Source organism: Capra hircus, chromosome 19, assembly GCF_001704415.2.
Source record: "Capra hircus breed San Clemente chromosome 19, ASM170441v1, whole genome shotgun sequence".
In the NCBI taxonomy this organism is placed as follows: Eukaryota; Metazoa; Chordata; class Mammalia; order Artiodactyla; family Bovidae; genus Capra; species Capra hircus.
Window position 1 is genome coordinate 7,670,462 of NC_030826.1, and position 15,547 is coordinate 7,686,008.

At 43.6% G+C, this 15,547-nt stretch overlaps 1 non-coding gene across 1 annotated transcript; it reads left to right on the plus strand.

Annotated features, from left to right (window-relative positions):
* TRNAT-UGU lies at positions 793 to 866 on the plus strand. The gene has a single exon. It is a non-coding gene; the product is annotated as a tRNA-Thr (tRNA).

Consider the following 15,547-nt stretch of genomic DNA (forward strand, 5'->3'; position numbering starts at 1 on the left):
CAAAGCAACTACCTAAATTTCCACCTTAAAAAGCTAGAAAAAAAAAGAGAGAAAATTAATTCCAATGTAAATAGAAGGAAGTAAATAATAATGGTAAGACTGGAAGCTGCTAAAACACAACATGAAAAAAAACAACAGAAAAAAAATCAGTGAAATCAAAAGCTGCTTCTTTGAGAAGATCAATAAAATTGGTCAACTAGACAGACTAATTAGGAAAAAAGAGACAGGAGACGTAAATTATTATATCAGAAATAAGAGAGTATCCGGAGTATATTTTATAGACATTAAAGTATAATAAAGGAATATTATGCCAATTAAAGTATTTAAATGAAACGGACAAATTCCTTAAAAGATGAGAAGAATGCACAGTCAGGAAAAAATAGATAACCTGGATAGCTCTAAGTCAACTAAAGAAATGTTCACTTAAAATCTATCAGGCCTGAATAACGTCACTAATGAATTTTAAAAAATTATGGAGGAAATAATACGGATTATATACAATCTCTTTCAGAAAATAGAAGATCAGAGAATCCTTTTCAAATCACTTTATGATATAATCACCAATACTATCAAAACCAGACAAAACATTACAAAAGAATAAAACTACAGACCAGTATTCCTCATGAACATAGAAATAAAAAAATTTAAGAAAGATTTAGCAAACTGAATGCAGAAATATGTGGAAAGGATAGTGCATCAGATGAAGTGGGATTTATCCTGAGAATATAAGATTAGTCTGATTTTCAAAAGTCAAAATGTGTCATTTCAACAGAGTAAAAAAGAGGCACAACTGGCTCTGTGGCTTAGTTGGCTAAAGTGCCTGTCTTGTAAACAGGAAATCCTGGGTTCAAATCCCAGCAGGGGCTGCTGGGTTTTTCTCTCTCAAAACCGAGTCCTTTGTTTTTAGGGCTTCTTAGTGGGTGCTAGTGGTAAAGAACACACCTGCCAAAGAGGTGACATAAGAGGTGCTGGTTCAATCCCTGAGTCAGGAAGATCCCCTGGAGGAGGAAATGGTAACCCACTCCAGTACACTTGTTTGGAAAAATCACCAAGGGAGCCTCGTGGGCAATAGTCCCTGGGGTCGCAAAGAGTGGGACATGACTGAAGCAACCTAGCATGCAAAAAAGAAAAGTCACATGATCCTCTAAATAGAAAAAACACTTCACAAAACCCAACATTCATTCATGCTAAAAAAAATTCTCAGCAAACTTAGAATAAAAAAGAATTCCCTTGACCTGATGAAAGGAATCTTCAAAATAAACTACAGCTAACATTACACTTGATGGTGAGATAGATGTTGAATGCCTTCCTCCTAAGATGGGAAATGAGGCAAGTACATCTGCTCTTACCAATTCTTTTTAACATTTTAATGAAGGCAAGAGAATAGGATAGAGAAAAATCACGCGGATCGTAAAAGAAGAGATAAAACTTTCTTTTTTCACTGCTAACATGATTGTCTATGTAGAAAATCTTAAGCAGTTTATGAAAAAGCCACCAGAACTAATATATGAGTTCAGTTAAGGTCATATAATACAAATTAAAAATACAAAAATTAATTGTATTTCTATATTTTTAGCAACAAAAAATTGAAAAAAAAATTTCAAATTCTGGCAGGATTTTGATTGAGACTAAATTGATTCTACAGATCACTTTAAAGAGAATTGGCGTCTTTACGAATGTGTCTTCCAAAATGTGAAATAACCCTCTCCATATGTAGATATTCTTTAATATTCATCGATAATGTTTTATAGTTTTTGTGTAGAATTCTTGCATGTCAAATGAATATTCATTTCTAGATTTTTATGCTTTCTAATGCTATTTTAAATATTATCTTTAAATTTTTCATTTTAATTTGTTTACAGCTAGATTATAGAAATTCAGTTGACTTTTGCAATATTTATCTTGTATCTAGTTGTTGTTCAGTCGCTCAGTCATGGCCAGCTCTTTGCGACCCCAGGGACTCCAGCATACCAGGCTTCCCTGTCCTTCACTATCTCCTGGAGTTTGCTCAAACTCATGTCCATTGAGTGGGTGATGCCATCCAACCATCTCAACCTCTGGTCCCCTTTTCCTCCTGCCCTCAATCTTTCCCAGCATCAGGGTCTTTTCCAATGAGTCAGCTCTTCGCATTGGGTGGCCAAAGTATTGGAACTCCAGCTTCAGCATCAGTCCTCCCAAAGAACATTCAGGGTTGATTTCCTTTAGGATGGACTAGTTGGATCTCCTTGCAGTCCAAGGAACTCTCAAGAGTCTTCTCCAGCACCACAGTTCAAAAGCGTCAATTCTTTGGCATTCAGCCTTCTTTATGATCCAACTCTCACATCTGTACATGTGTACTGGAAAACCCATTAATTTAATTTGATAATTTTACTCTTCCAAACAATATAAAAATTTTACAACTTCCATTTATATCTTCCCGATTTAGATGCTATTAATGCTGTGCATTTTAACCTATCAACTTTTCTTTTGAAACCCCATACATTTATTGTTGCTTTATACACTCAATATTGCTTTATACACTCAATATTGCTTTATACACTCGATGGCTGGATGGCACCATTGATGCAATGGACATGAACTTGGGCAAACTCCAGGAGATGGTGAGGGACAAGGAGGGCGGGCGTGCTGCAGTCCATGGGGTTGCAAAGAGTTGGACATGACTGGATGACTGAATAACAAGAACAACGCTCAATATTTCACCTATTTTCCACTTTTTGTGTGCTTTATTGCCTCTTGCTCCTCCTCACCTCTTCCATCAGGGTTTTCTTCTGCCAGAGTGAAGTTTTGTTGGTACCAAATTATTTCAGTTTTTGTTGGTCTGAAAATGACTTTTTCCCTTTAATTACTGGTATAGAATCGAAACTAATCATTTTTCTTTCAGCACATTGAAGATAGCATCTGTTGTCTTTTGATTGCTATCGCTATTCATGAGTTGTAAGTTATCTGTCACTCCTTTAAAACGAATCTGTCTTTTCTCTCCCATTGCTCTAGAGATAGTCTTTTTGTCTTCCGGATTCTGCAGTTTCACTGTGATGGATTCATACATACGACCTGCTTGGGACTCCTCAGATTTCTAGACCCTGTGTGTTGATGTATTTCATTAGTCCTGAAAAATTTCAGCCCTAAAATCTTGATTTATCCTTCGTGTCTTTTTCCCTCTTTCATAGTTTTGTCTTTCTATGCTGTATTATGGCACTGTTTATTTTCAAGTCAGTCTTTCTGTGTACTCATTCTTGTCACGTGTGATTATTCTAGTAAATCTGTCCATGGTATTCTCTTTTTCAAAGAAGTTCTTTTGGTCCTTACTCAAAATTGCTTGATCATTTTTTCACAGTTTCTTTTTCTTGTATATATTTTCATGTCTACATGTTGTTTTCATTAAGATTCCCTGGTGGCTCAGATGGTAAAGAGTCTGCCTGCAATGTGGGAGACCGGGATTTGATCCCTGGGTCGGGAAGATCCCCTGGAGAAGGAAATGGCAACCCACCCCATTATTCTTGCCTGGAAAAGCCTATGGCCGGAGGAGCTTGGTGGGCTACAGTCCATATTACAGTATGTATTTTCATGTGTGTATTTTGCTGTTATTAAACATATTAATACACGTGGTTATTTTCTAGTCTTCACCTTATCACTCTGGGATCTAAAGCTTTTGCAGGGCTCTTATGCCGTCTGTTGCTTCTCGCTCTTAGTCCTTCGTGTCTGTGTTTCTCTCTCCCTTGTGTCTTCCCTTCGGCCCTTCCTTTCTCCCTGTCTCCCTCCCTCACTCCCTCCCACTTAGTAACCCCACACTTTTCTATTATGTAGTCATTTGTTTATGATCTGTCCTTCTGTGTGTGTGTGTTTGTATTTTAACTTTAATCTGATCACTGTCCTTGACATTTTATATGTGGGAACGCTTTGAGGTCTGGGATAAATTTGGCTTCCTCTAAAGAGGATTCACTTTTGCTCTGCCAGGTGCTGGAGGCATTACTAGTTCCTGGGATGATTCTAGTTATATCCTCCACTTGGGGTATTCAGACCACCCAGGTAGTGTGGATTTTTTTGCTGTAAACTGTATCATGGGCAACTTGAGGTTTGAATGAATATTTTATAGAGATTCCTGGCACATGTGTCTACATACACACACACACACACACACACACACACACACACACACACACATCCCTTATCCTCTCCAGTGCAAAGTTCGAGACAGATTTTCCTTGTAATCTCAAGGAGACTGTGGAATGTGTTTCTAAATTCACTCTTACACTCAAGGCATAGCCTTTCACATGTCCCATTTTAATGCTGGAAAATCTCTTCTTGGATTCCCCATCTTTGGCAGACCTGGCACTTTGACTGCTTTTTCAAAGTCTAATGAAGCCTTGAGTAACAAAGTTCTAGTTCACCAGGTTCAGCAAATGTTCTTGGAGTGCTGGGCTCTGCTTACACCTTGTTACTCCACTTCACTAGATCCTAGACTAAGAATTCTTAAATTTTCTGCTCATTCCTTGATGTTCTTAAGAAAATCCAGAATTTTTAGTTGCTTTCTGTAAGTGTATTGATTCACTTGCTGTGTTTCCAGGAATGGAAATCAGTTTCATAAGAAAAAAGAAAACACTTGTATTTTATAACTCAATAATCTTCATTTAAATAGTGCAGATATATAGTATCAACTGGAAATCCACTGCAGTTTTATAGATTAATCATACTGTATATTTGAAAAGTGCTTTTAACGTTTCAAATTGCTTTCACATGTATCTGTGGTTCTCAAGGGGGGTAGTACTGCCCTTCAGGGGAGCTTAAAAAATCTGAAGGCGTTGTTTGGGTTATCATCATGAATGGGGCCATTATCAGTGTTTAGTGGGACCCAGAGATGCTAGACTCCTACAATGCACACGACAGTCCTTCCCAAAGGATCATTGTCTTGTGTCTCATATGACTTTGGAATTTTCCCCCTGTTCACTGAGAGACTGAATGTCTGATGAGATTTCAAGTAGGAGGTGTGCTTTTTCTCACATTTTCTTGTATCTTATCCTGTGTCATAACACAGGAAATTGTTTTAATATTATGCTTCTTAATGAGGCCCAGCTCATTTGTAAGAATATTTTTCCTTTTCATTTTTTCCACTTTGATAATTTTTAATTTGTCTTGGCACATTATTACTTCAATTAACATTATATTCCTAAAAAAAAGAATATATTCCTGTTTCTTATCATATGCAAACAAGTCCAGTTTTTATCACTTATCCTAACATTATTTAATAGTGCAGCACATCTCTGCTGCTTGTTTTTTAAGTTCTAAATCCAAACTAATATGTTCATCATAACTCCATGCTATCATCTGACTCCTTCCCTGTGCCCTTTAGTGAAATTATGCCAGGGTATTTATAGATTGATCTAGATTTACAGATTGAACCAGAAAGTTACTTAAAATTACTCAATAACCATACATAGCAGGAGAGCAACCATAGATGCTACGTAACTGAATGTGTTTGGCTGTGTTCCAATAAAACTTTATTTACAAAGCAGGGGGTGGGCAGGAGATGCTCTGGGGCTATAGTTTACCCGCTCCTGCCCTAAACAATGCTGTCTTTCAAAGCACTGCAGGCAGACACAATCAGAAAAATCATGCTTAATTATAACTCTCTTCTTCATATTTTTATGTATTTCCCAAATTCTCTGATAAGTATTGTTATTTTATCTATATGTGCATTTTATTTATTTCACAACTCCTTTTATTTAGTTTTGGAAGGAGGCGCTCCCATAACACATGTGCAATGCTTCCAGGTTGAAAAGACACAAAGGCTGTATCGTGAAAATTCTCCATCCTTCCTCTAGTCCAAACTACCTGCGTCCCTCCCTGCAGGTAGCCAGTGCTATCTGGTCCTTTGTGTTCTCCCAGAGACGTGTTATCATGTGCAGCTAAGTGAGCAGAGCCGAAGTGGTACCCAGCTCCAAAGGATGCCATTTATATTGAGCTCCTGGGATGCACTGTCATGGAGTGCAATGGAGTAATACCCCCTGGAGTTTTGCAATGCAGTGGCCTAATCAAAGATGTTTATTGTGTATATGTGTATGTAAATATATGCCTACAAATATACATAGGTATGTATGTCTACTTGCATACTTACAACAAATATTTAGGTATATATGTGCAAGCATATTTTCTTGATTGCTCTGGCATTTCCAGTTCTGGAGTGGTCTGCCATTTCCTTCTCCAGCGTCTCTTCCTGACCCAGGGATTGAACCTGTGTCTCCTGCCTTGCAGGTGGGTTCCTTACTACTGAGCCACTGGGGAAGCCATTTTCTTCTACTGCCCTCCTTTCAAAACCAGGAACAGTGTACTGTGCACACATTGCTCTGCACCTGGACTTTTGACTTCCCCCCCATTTGATAATGTATCTGGAGATTTTTTCCACATATAAAACTTCATTCTTTTTGATGATGATGGTGATGGTGGTAGTGGTGGTGGTGGTGATGATGGTGGTGGTGATGATGATGGTGATGATGGTGGTGATGATGATGGTGATGATGTTGGTGGTGATGGTGGTGGTGATGATGGTGGTGGTGGTGGTGGTGGTGCTGGTGGTGGTGATGATGGTGGTGGTAGAGATGGTGGTGCTGGTGGTGATGGTGGTGGTGATGGTGATGGTGATGATGGTGGTGGTGATGGTGGTGGTGGTGGTGATGATGGTGATGATGGTGGTGGTGGTGGTGGTGGTGGTGGTGATGATGATGGTGATGATGGTGGTGATGATGGTGGTGGTGATGATGGTGGTGGTGGTGGTGGTGATGATGGTGATGATGATGGTGGTGGTGGTCGTGATGGTGGTGGTGATGATGATGGTGATGATGGTGGTGGTGGAGATGGTGGTGCTGGTGGTGATGGTGGTGGGGATGATGATGGTGATGATGGTGGTGATGATGGTGGTGATGATGGTGGTGGTGATGATGGTGGTGGTGGTGGTGGTGATGGTGATGGTGATGATGATGGTGGTGGTGATGGTGGTGGTGGTGGTGGTGATGGTGATGATGGTGGTGGTGATGGTGGTGGTGATGATGATGGTGATGATGGTGGTGATGATGGTGGTGGTGATGATGGTGGTGGTGGTGGTGGTGATGATGGTGATGATGATGGTGGTGGTGGTCGTGATGGTGGTGGTGATGATGATGGTGATGATGGTGGTGGTGGAGATGGTGGTGCTGGTGGTGATGGTGGTGGTGATGATGATGGTGATGATGGTGGTGATGATGGTGGTGGTGGTGGTGGTGATGATGGTGGTGATGATGGTGGTGGTGGAGATGGTGGTGCTGGTGGTGGTGATTGTGGTCGTGGTGGTGGTGATGGTGATGATGGTGATGGTGGTCGTGGTGGTGGTAGTGATGGTGATGATGGTGATGGTGGTGGTAGTTATGGTGATGGTGGTGGTGGTGATGGTGGTGATGATGTTGGTGGTGATGGTGGTGGTGATGATGGTGGTGGAGATGGTGATGATGATGGTGGTGGAGGTGGTGGTGGTGATGAGGGTGATGATGATGGTGGTGGTGATGGTGGTGGTGGTGGTAGTGGTGGTGATGATGATGGTGATGATGTTGGTGATGATGATGGTGGTGGAGATGGTGGTGCTGGTGATGATGGTGGTGGTGATGGTGATGGTGATGGTGGTGGTGGTGGTGGTGATGATGGCGATGGTGGTGGTGATGATGATGGTGATGGTGATGGTGGTGGTGGTGCTGGTGCTGGTGCTGGTGATGATGGTGATGGTGATGGTGGTGGTGGTGGTGATGGTGATGATGGTGCTGGTGATGATGGTGATGGTGATGGTGGTGGTGGTGATGGTGGTGGTGGTGCTGGTGGTGGTGATGGTGATGATGATGATGATGGTGGTGGTTATGGTGATTTTGGTGGTGGTGGTGCTGGTGTTGGTGATAGTGGTGATGATGGTGGTGGTGATGGTGATGGTGGTGGTGGTGGTGATGGTGATGATGGTGGTGGTGATGATGGTGATGGTGATGGTGGTGGTGGTGATGGTGGTGATGATGGTGGTGGTGATGAGGGTGATGGTGATGGCGGTGGTAATGGTGGTGATGGTGGTGGTGGTGGTGGTGATGCGGGTGGTGGTGATGGTGTGGTAGTCACTGATTGAATCTCTTGTGTGCACCAGACATTGTTTTAAGGACTTTGCAGGTACTAATTCTTGCAGTGCTCAAAACAGCCCCATGAAATAGGCACAGGGAGGCTAAAGGACTGACTCTGAGTCACAGCTAGTACCTGCTCACCCTCTGAGGTTAAAAAAGAATTCTCCCCTGGTCCGTCTAGTAACTGTGTGGTACTGTTGAGACTGTGTGGTACTGTGTGGTACTGAAGAGTCACAGTTGAGACTCTTCTCTGATCAGAAGTCTTCCTGCTGTAAGTATGAGGTAAGGATCCAACTGCATTTTTTCCTGATGGCTCCAGTTAGTCTCAGCTCTGTTTCCCCGCAGTTTCCAGATGCCATCTTTCCCACACACCAAAGCCTTGAATGATGTCAGTCTATTTCTGGATTTTCTGTTTCCTTGTCTGTGTAACCAAGCTCCAGCACCACACTTCCAATTTCTGAGGTTTTGCAACTGGTTTTAATATCTGCTAGAGTTTCATCTTGTCATTACTATCCTTTCTCAGAACTACCCTACAAACTCCTGACTTGCTTATTTCTTCACAGTAATTTTAAAAATTGTGGTAAATTATACACTGCATAAAAATGACTGTTTAACCCTTTTGAAGTGTACCATTCAGTGATACTAGGTGCATTCACATTATTGTACTACCGTCACCAATATCCATTTCCAGAACTTTAAAACAGTTTCATCGGAATATAGTTGATGGGCTTCCCTGGTGGCTCAGCTGGTAAAGAATCCGCCTGCAATGCGGGAGACCTGGGTTCGATCCCTGGGTTGGGAAGATCCCCTGGAGAAGGGAAACACCAATATTCTTGCCTGGAGAATTCCATGGACTGTATAGTCCTTGGGGTCGCAAAGAGTCAGACACAACTGAGCGACTTTCACTTTTTATAGTTGATTTACAATGTTGTGTTAGTTTCAGGTGTAGAGTGAAGTGATTTAATTATACATATATATTTTTTTTCTTTTTTAGATTCTTTTTCAGTTCAGATTATTACAAGATATTGAGTACAGTTTCCTGTGCTATACACGAGCTCCTTGCTAGTTATCTGTTTTATATATGTACTAGTGTGTATATTTCGCTCCAAAACTCCTAATTTATCCCTCTCCCCTTTCCTCTTTGGTAACTATGTTTGTTTTCCGTGCCTGTGAGTCTATTTCTGTTCTGCAAATCAGTTCGTTTGTATCATTTTTTATTTTTTAAATTATTTGCATGTGTGTTTGGCCACACTGAGTGGTTTCAGTTCAGTACAGTCACTCAGTCATGTCCAACTCTTTGCAACCCCATGAATCGCAGCACACCAGACCTCCCTGTCCATCACCAACTCCCAGAGTTCACTCAAACTCACGTCCATTGAGTCGGTGATGCCATCCAACCATCTCATCCTCTGTCGTCCCCTTCTCCTCCTGCCCCCAATCCCTCCCAGCATCACGGTCTTTTCCAATGAGTCAACTCTTCGCATCAGGTGGCCAAAGTACTGGAGTTTCAGCTTCAGCATCAGTCCTTCCAATGAACACCCAGCACTGATCTCCTTTAGGATGGACTGGTTGGATCTCCTTGCAGTCCAAGGGACTCTCAAGAGTCTTCTCCAACATCACAGTTCAAAAGCATCAATTCTTTAGCGCTCAGCCTTCTTCACAGTCCAACTCTCACATCCATACATGACCACTGGAAACACCGTAGCCTTGACTAGACGGACCTTTGTTGGCAAAGTAATGTCTCTGCTTTTCAATATGCTATCTAGGTTGGTCATAACTTTTCTTCCAAGGAGTAAGCAAGCGTCTTTTAATTTCATGGCTGCAATCACCATCTGCAGTGATTTTGGAGCCCCCCAAAATAAATTCTGACACTGTTTCCTATCTCTTTCCCATGAAATGATGGGACTGGATGCCATGATCTTCGTTTTATGAATGTTGAGCTTTAAACCAACGTTTTCACTCTCCTCTTCCACTTTCATCAAGAGGCTTTTTAGTTCCTCTTCACTTTCTGCCATAAGGGTGGTGTCATTTGCATATCTGAGGTTATTTCTGCTGGCAATCTTGATTCCAGCTTGTGCTTCTTCCAGCCCAGCATTTCTCATGATGTACTCTGCATATAAGTTAAATAAGCAGGGTAACAATATACAGCCTTGATGTACTCCTTTTCGTATTTGAAACACCCTCTTCCAACAACACAAGAGAAGACTCTACACATGGACATCACCAGATGGTCAACACCGAAATCAGATTGATTATATTCTTTGCAGCCAAAGATGGAGAAGCGCTATACAGTCAGCAAAAACAAGACCGGGAGCTGACTGTGGCTCAGATCATGAGCTCTTTATTGCCAAATTCAGACTTAAATTGAAGAAAGTAGGAAAAACCACTAGACCATTCAGGTATGACCTAAATCAAATCCCTTATGATTATACAGCGGAAGTGAGAAACCGATTTAAGGGACTAGATCTGATAGATAAGAGTGCCTGACGAACTATGGACTGAGGTTCGTGACATTGTACAGGAGACAGGGATCAAGACCATCCCCATGGAAAAGAACATGAGTGTTGCCAACATTGATTTCAAAGTCAGTTTGTCCAAGTCCAAATACAAAAGTGTTTTTACTGCTTTTATAATTACCCTCTTCCCCGCCCCTCCCCCCCATACACATACCTCCCAATGGTCATTTTTATTTTGTTCAAATCACAGCAGACTCTAGGCACCTTTTCGGACTCATCTTTCCCCCACGGCATTGCCACCTGCGGGCTTGCTGCATAGCACGCATTATCTTTCTTCCAGTAAAGCTGTCTCCCATCTTCTACTTGGAACACCGTGTTTCCTTTGCTCTCTGCCCAGGACTCCAGCCACTGGCTTCAGGGATTGGTTACTGGAATTTGGGGTATTAAATTGTTCTTCCTGCACTTACCTGCAGGTCCCACCCTCCTCTAGTCTCAGGGAGCTTCTAGAGCTCTACAAATGTGCCCTGGCCTCCCTGACTCGGGAGGGCCCTCCTTGTCATTCACCTCCTGCAGTGGCTCCTCTGGGAAGCCTTGACTCTCCCTTGTAACTTTGGGGCTGCTGGCTTCCTGCCCCTGACGCTTGGCTCCTCGGCCCCTTTTAGGAGCCATCTTTGCACTACCGGCTGTTTCCAGCTTGGGCACATGTCCCAGGCCTCTTGCGTCTCCATCATCCACTCCATGTTTTTCACATAGTAGGTGCTGGTTTGAATTGAATTAAACGACGATCATCTTCCTCTGCAAGCTTAGGCTCAAGTAAAGCAACCGGAGCCCTCCCACACCAGCCCCAGGACTTCAAGGCATCATTACTGACATCATCCCGTGGGGGACCTGTGAGGTCTGGGCACAGCCTACTTCCCCCTTAAGGGCCAGCTCTGTGTGTCAATCGTGGTCACCTCTAGGGTGCTCTGTGTCCTGGGTCTCTGGGCCCGAGTCACCCCTTCCCCTGTCCAACTCTGTGACAGTGCTGAACAGCAGGATGCAGACGGGCTGCCCGCGGGCTCTCACTTATCCCTGAGTCACTGCGTGCTGTGCTCTTTACCCTTCAGGTTGTAGTTCTCTGAAAAGTTCTCTGCAGCCTGACTTTTTTGTGCACATGTGCTTGTATGCTTTGTTGCATTTCATGTCCATCTTAATTGTTTTTCTTTATTTCTAAACACTGAAAATTCACTTCTTCAATGAATGTTTACTGAATGAATGTCCTTTCTGCTTGGCATGTGAATGAACATAGGAAAGATTTCTAATCTTGTGGATTTTACCTCCTTATAGATCGAGCGAGAAAGCAGGCAATTAGCAAGGAAACAAAATAACCCAGCAATTTCAGAGAGTGAGAAATGCCAATAAAAAGATAAAATGAGCTAGAAGATTATTTGGGGATAGGTGCAGAATAGTTTAGATTTTGGTATTTCTGCTTCCTCCCTCTTATATTCTGCTTCCACGCTATTAGGAAGACCATGTACCACATGGAAAAACCCCACAGAGGGTAACTGAGCCCCTCAGCTGAGCTCCCAGTAGGAAATTTAAGGCAATGAACTAGAAAGCAGTGGGTGGGGAGGCAACTTGAGAGGTTGCTCAGAAAAGGTATTTTCAGGGAGATGGTATTTGAACTAAGACTTGAAAAGTAATAAGGAGATAAAAAAGAACAGCACATGCTAAAGGCCCGAGGAAGGAAATTCATTCATTTCATTTGAGAGGTGGTAGGAGACAGGGGCATGAGATAGGTTGGAAAAGTAAGCCAAGATCAGATTAGGTAGGGCTTTTTAGGCTACACCAAAGGGGCTGAGCATCCCTGGTGGCTCAGTGGTAAAGAATGCCTGCAATGCAAGAGACCTGGGTTCGATCCCTGGGTCAGGAAGATCCCCTGGAAAAAGAGATAGCAACCCACTCCAGTGTTCTTGCCTGGAGAATCCCGATGGACAGAGAAGCCTGGCAGACTACACAGTCCATGGGGTCACAAAGAGTCAGACATGACTGAACGACGAAGTGCAAAGGGGTTGAGGACAAGTGAGAAGTTCAAGTGAGGGATCTGATTTGCAAAGACCTCTCTGGCTACAGTGAGGGAACCATGTACTGGGCAGTCCTGTGGGGCAAGTCAGAGGAGAAACTAGTCTATGAGTTGTATTCTCTTTGCAAAAATTTAACCTATGAAGGGTGGCAACACACAGAAGATATGTTGGGTATGAGATGGATGGGGTGACTCAAGTCTACAGAAGTCAAGTGGCTTGAGTGATTGCAAGGGACAGATGCTGGGATTCACGAGGAACTCACGAATGCTCCAAGAGACTGCGGGGATGAGCAGCAGACGCCATTTACTCTAATTCCCCTTATTTTCGCCTCAGTCACCAGTTTGGTAAGAGGAGAATTTCGACCATTTGCAAGTAATCCAAATGCCTGACTAACCTGCTTGCCACCCACCCCCACAAAAAGGAAGCCGGCCCCGGAGCTTGTACGCCTGCACTCGCCACAATCATTTCTCTGTAATGCAGCTCTTGTCATTGTACGTTATACATGAATAACTAATCAACCAAACACAAACCCACTGATGAAGAAAAAACATGCCTTGGATAGAGAATGTGAGCGGGGTAAAAAAAAAAAAAAAAAGAGTACTATTAATTTCCCTGGTCAATAACAAAAGAGAAGCAAACATGAGGGATATCTGGTCAGGGATCGCCTTTCTGAGCACTTCTAGGAAAAGAAACTTCCTGAGAGACAAGGAAAAGAGGAAGGCGTGCATGAGCTGACCATCTCTGGAGCACACCAAGACCATTCTTTTCCTTCTGGCACAGTTAGCGTAAGAAACATCATCCCAGGGCAACCAACTGGCCACTGAAACTCCCATCTGTTGGTCTCACCAAATCGATCGGTTCATATAGTAACCAACCAGTATTGAACTCCCAACGCTTTTTGAACTTTGATAACTCATAGTATCATGCTGTTGTTGAGCTGTTAGTAGGTGTCCAATAATTGCACCCTTCCTCAAACTCCCTGAATGAAGTCTGTCTCTGCCTGCATCATTTCCCCGGAACGTGCTCTTGACCACTAAGGGGGAACCCCTCATCGCCACATCTAGGAAGTGGTCTGGAGCCTTCCTCCCCCTCCTCCTGGACTTTTTGACAGCATCTGACATGGTTGAGCTCCGTCGATTGTTTTTTCTGACGCTGAGCTGGCTCTAATCTTTCCTCACTAACGGTCTCTCTGTCCTGATTGCCAGGGATTCCTTTTCCTCCTTTTGCACTTGCACAAACATATGCCACAGACTCTGTTTCTCTCCAATCACTCTTGCCCTATAAGAAATGAATTGCATCTCATATCAAATCCATGCATGTATCTTTCATCATCAGTCACGCTCTATGCAAAGTACCTGTTTATGGGCCCATCTGCCCAACTAGACCTCAAGCTCCTCTTGATGCCCTGGGGCCTGGCACAGAGCTGGCAGTTGGTAGATGTTCTAGACACACCAACCCAACTGGACAGGCTAGCCTTCAGACGACCCTTGCGGGTAGATTTGGTGCTATATCATCCCCATTATACTGAGAGGGCACCCCCACTCAAATCTCAGGGAGTCTACATAAACATTGAAAACAGATTTCTGGCGCTAGCCACTAGCTTCTGCATCTTTAGGGCAATCATTGTGCTGATATTGCCAATCATAAAAGGACTGTCAAGTTAATCCTGATGCTGTCTAAACACCGGCGTCCAATCCTTTTCATGCTCTTCCAAACAGGCTTGAATTTGCCAGTGCCTCTTTTAAAATATAGCCTGCAGGACTGAGCATAAAACTGCATGTGGCCTGAACCAGCAGCATGCTCTGGGATCATTGCTTCTCTCCTCACACTCTGCTGTTCTATTAATAGAGTCGAAGATTGCATTAGGGTTCTCAACAGCCTCCTTGCACTGTAGGATTGCATCAAGCTTGTGATCAGCTAACCCCCCGAGGTCTTCCTCATGAACGCCTTCTGTCAAGCCAGGCCTCCCCATCAGCCACGCGGGCCGATGATTTTTGGAATGCTCATGATTATCTATGACCCAGACGAGAAGATGCCGAACTGGGTCTTGCCTTCCTCTCTCTAGTGGGACCTGCTGAGTGGGTGCCAGGCCTTGGGGGCCAGTTCAGAACCTAGAGGCATGTCCAGCCACCATGGAGGGAACTTCTTGCGTCTGCAAAAACGAGAGGATGGTGGTAAAATTCACTTTCGGGTTCACTTCAGATAATTCTTAGGTCCATCCCTCCTCTCAGATTATAGCCCTTCTCCATCTTGCTCTCATTCTGGGGCGTTATACTCAGAGCCTCTCATTCCTGCCACCCATGGACCCAGCCACACTTTTCCTATGTCCTCTCCCAGCGACGTTATTTTCGGCATGAGTGTCTTACTCAGCAGTTGCCCTGCAGTCTGGCCTCTGTTTCCTCGCATTATTTCTTTCCTCTGCCTCTGTATGTGTGTCAGCACCATGTTTGGCCGCATAGACCGGCTGACTTCCACTTGCTCCAATGCCCCCCTTCAGCAATAACAGGGCGACCCCCTCTCCTTCCCCTTCAAGGTTCATTAGTTTTTCAGCCACTTGGAGTTAGCTAATTGGTAGTTGTAGAAATTGCAGCGTGGGCTACAGTGGTGAGTCTTGATTTCATCTTCAGGAAACACCTAGAGCTGTGGACTTGGGTCTCAGAAACTGAGAGCAGGGCCTTGAACCCTGCCATCTGGGCTCAGAGTGGGGAGCGAGCTTCTCTTCCCTCCACCGGCAGAGGGAACCGAGATGCAGTGGTGTGGGCAGGCGCTCCCGGCATCCACCAGAAGAGGGGGTCAGACCCATGGTCCTCCAGAGTTTCTCCCATAGAAGTAGATCTTGTCCGGGTGGCTTCCTGAAGACTCAGAGAGCAGAGGAGATGACTACAGCCACACTCCTTACTGCTGCTTT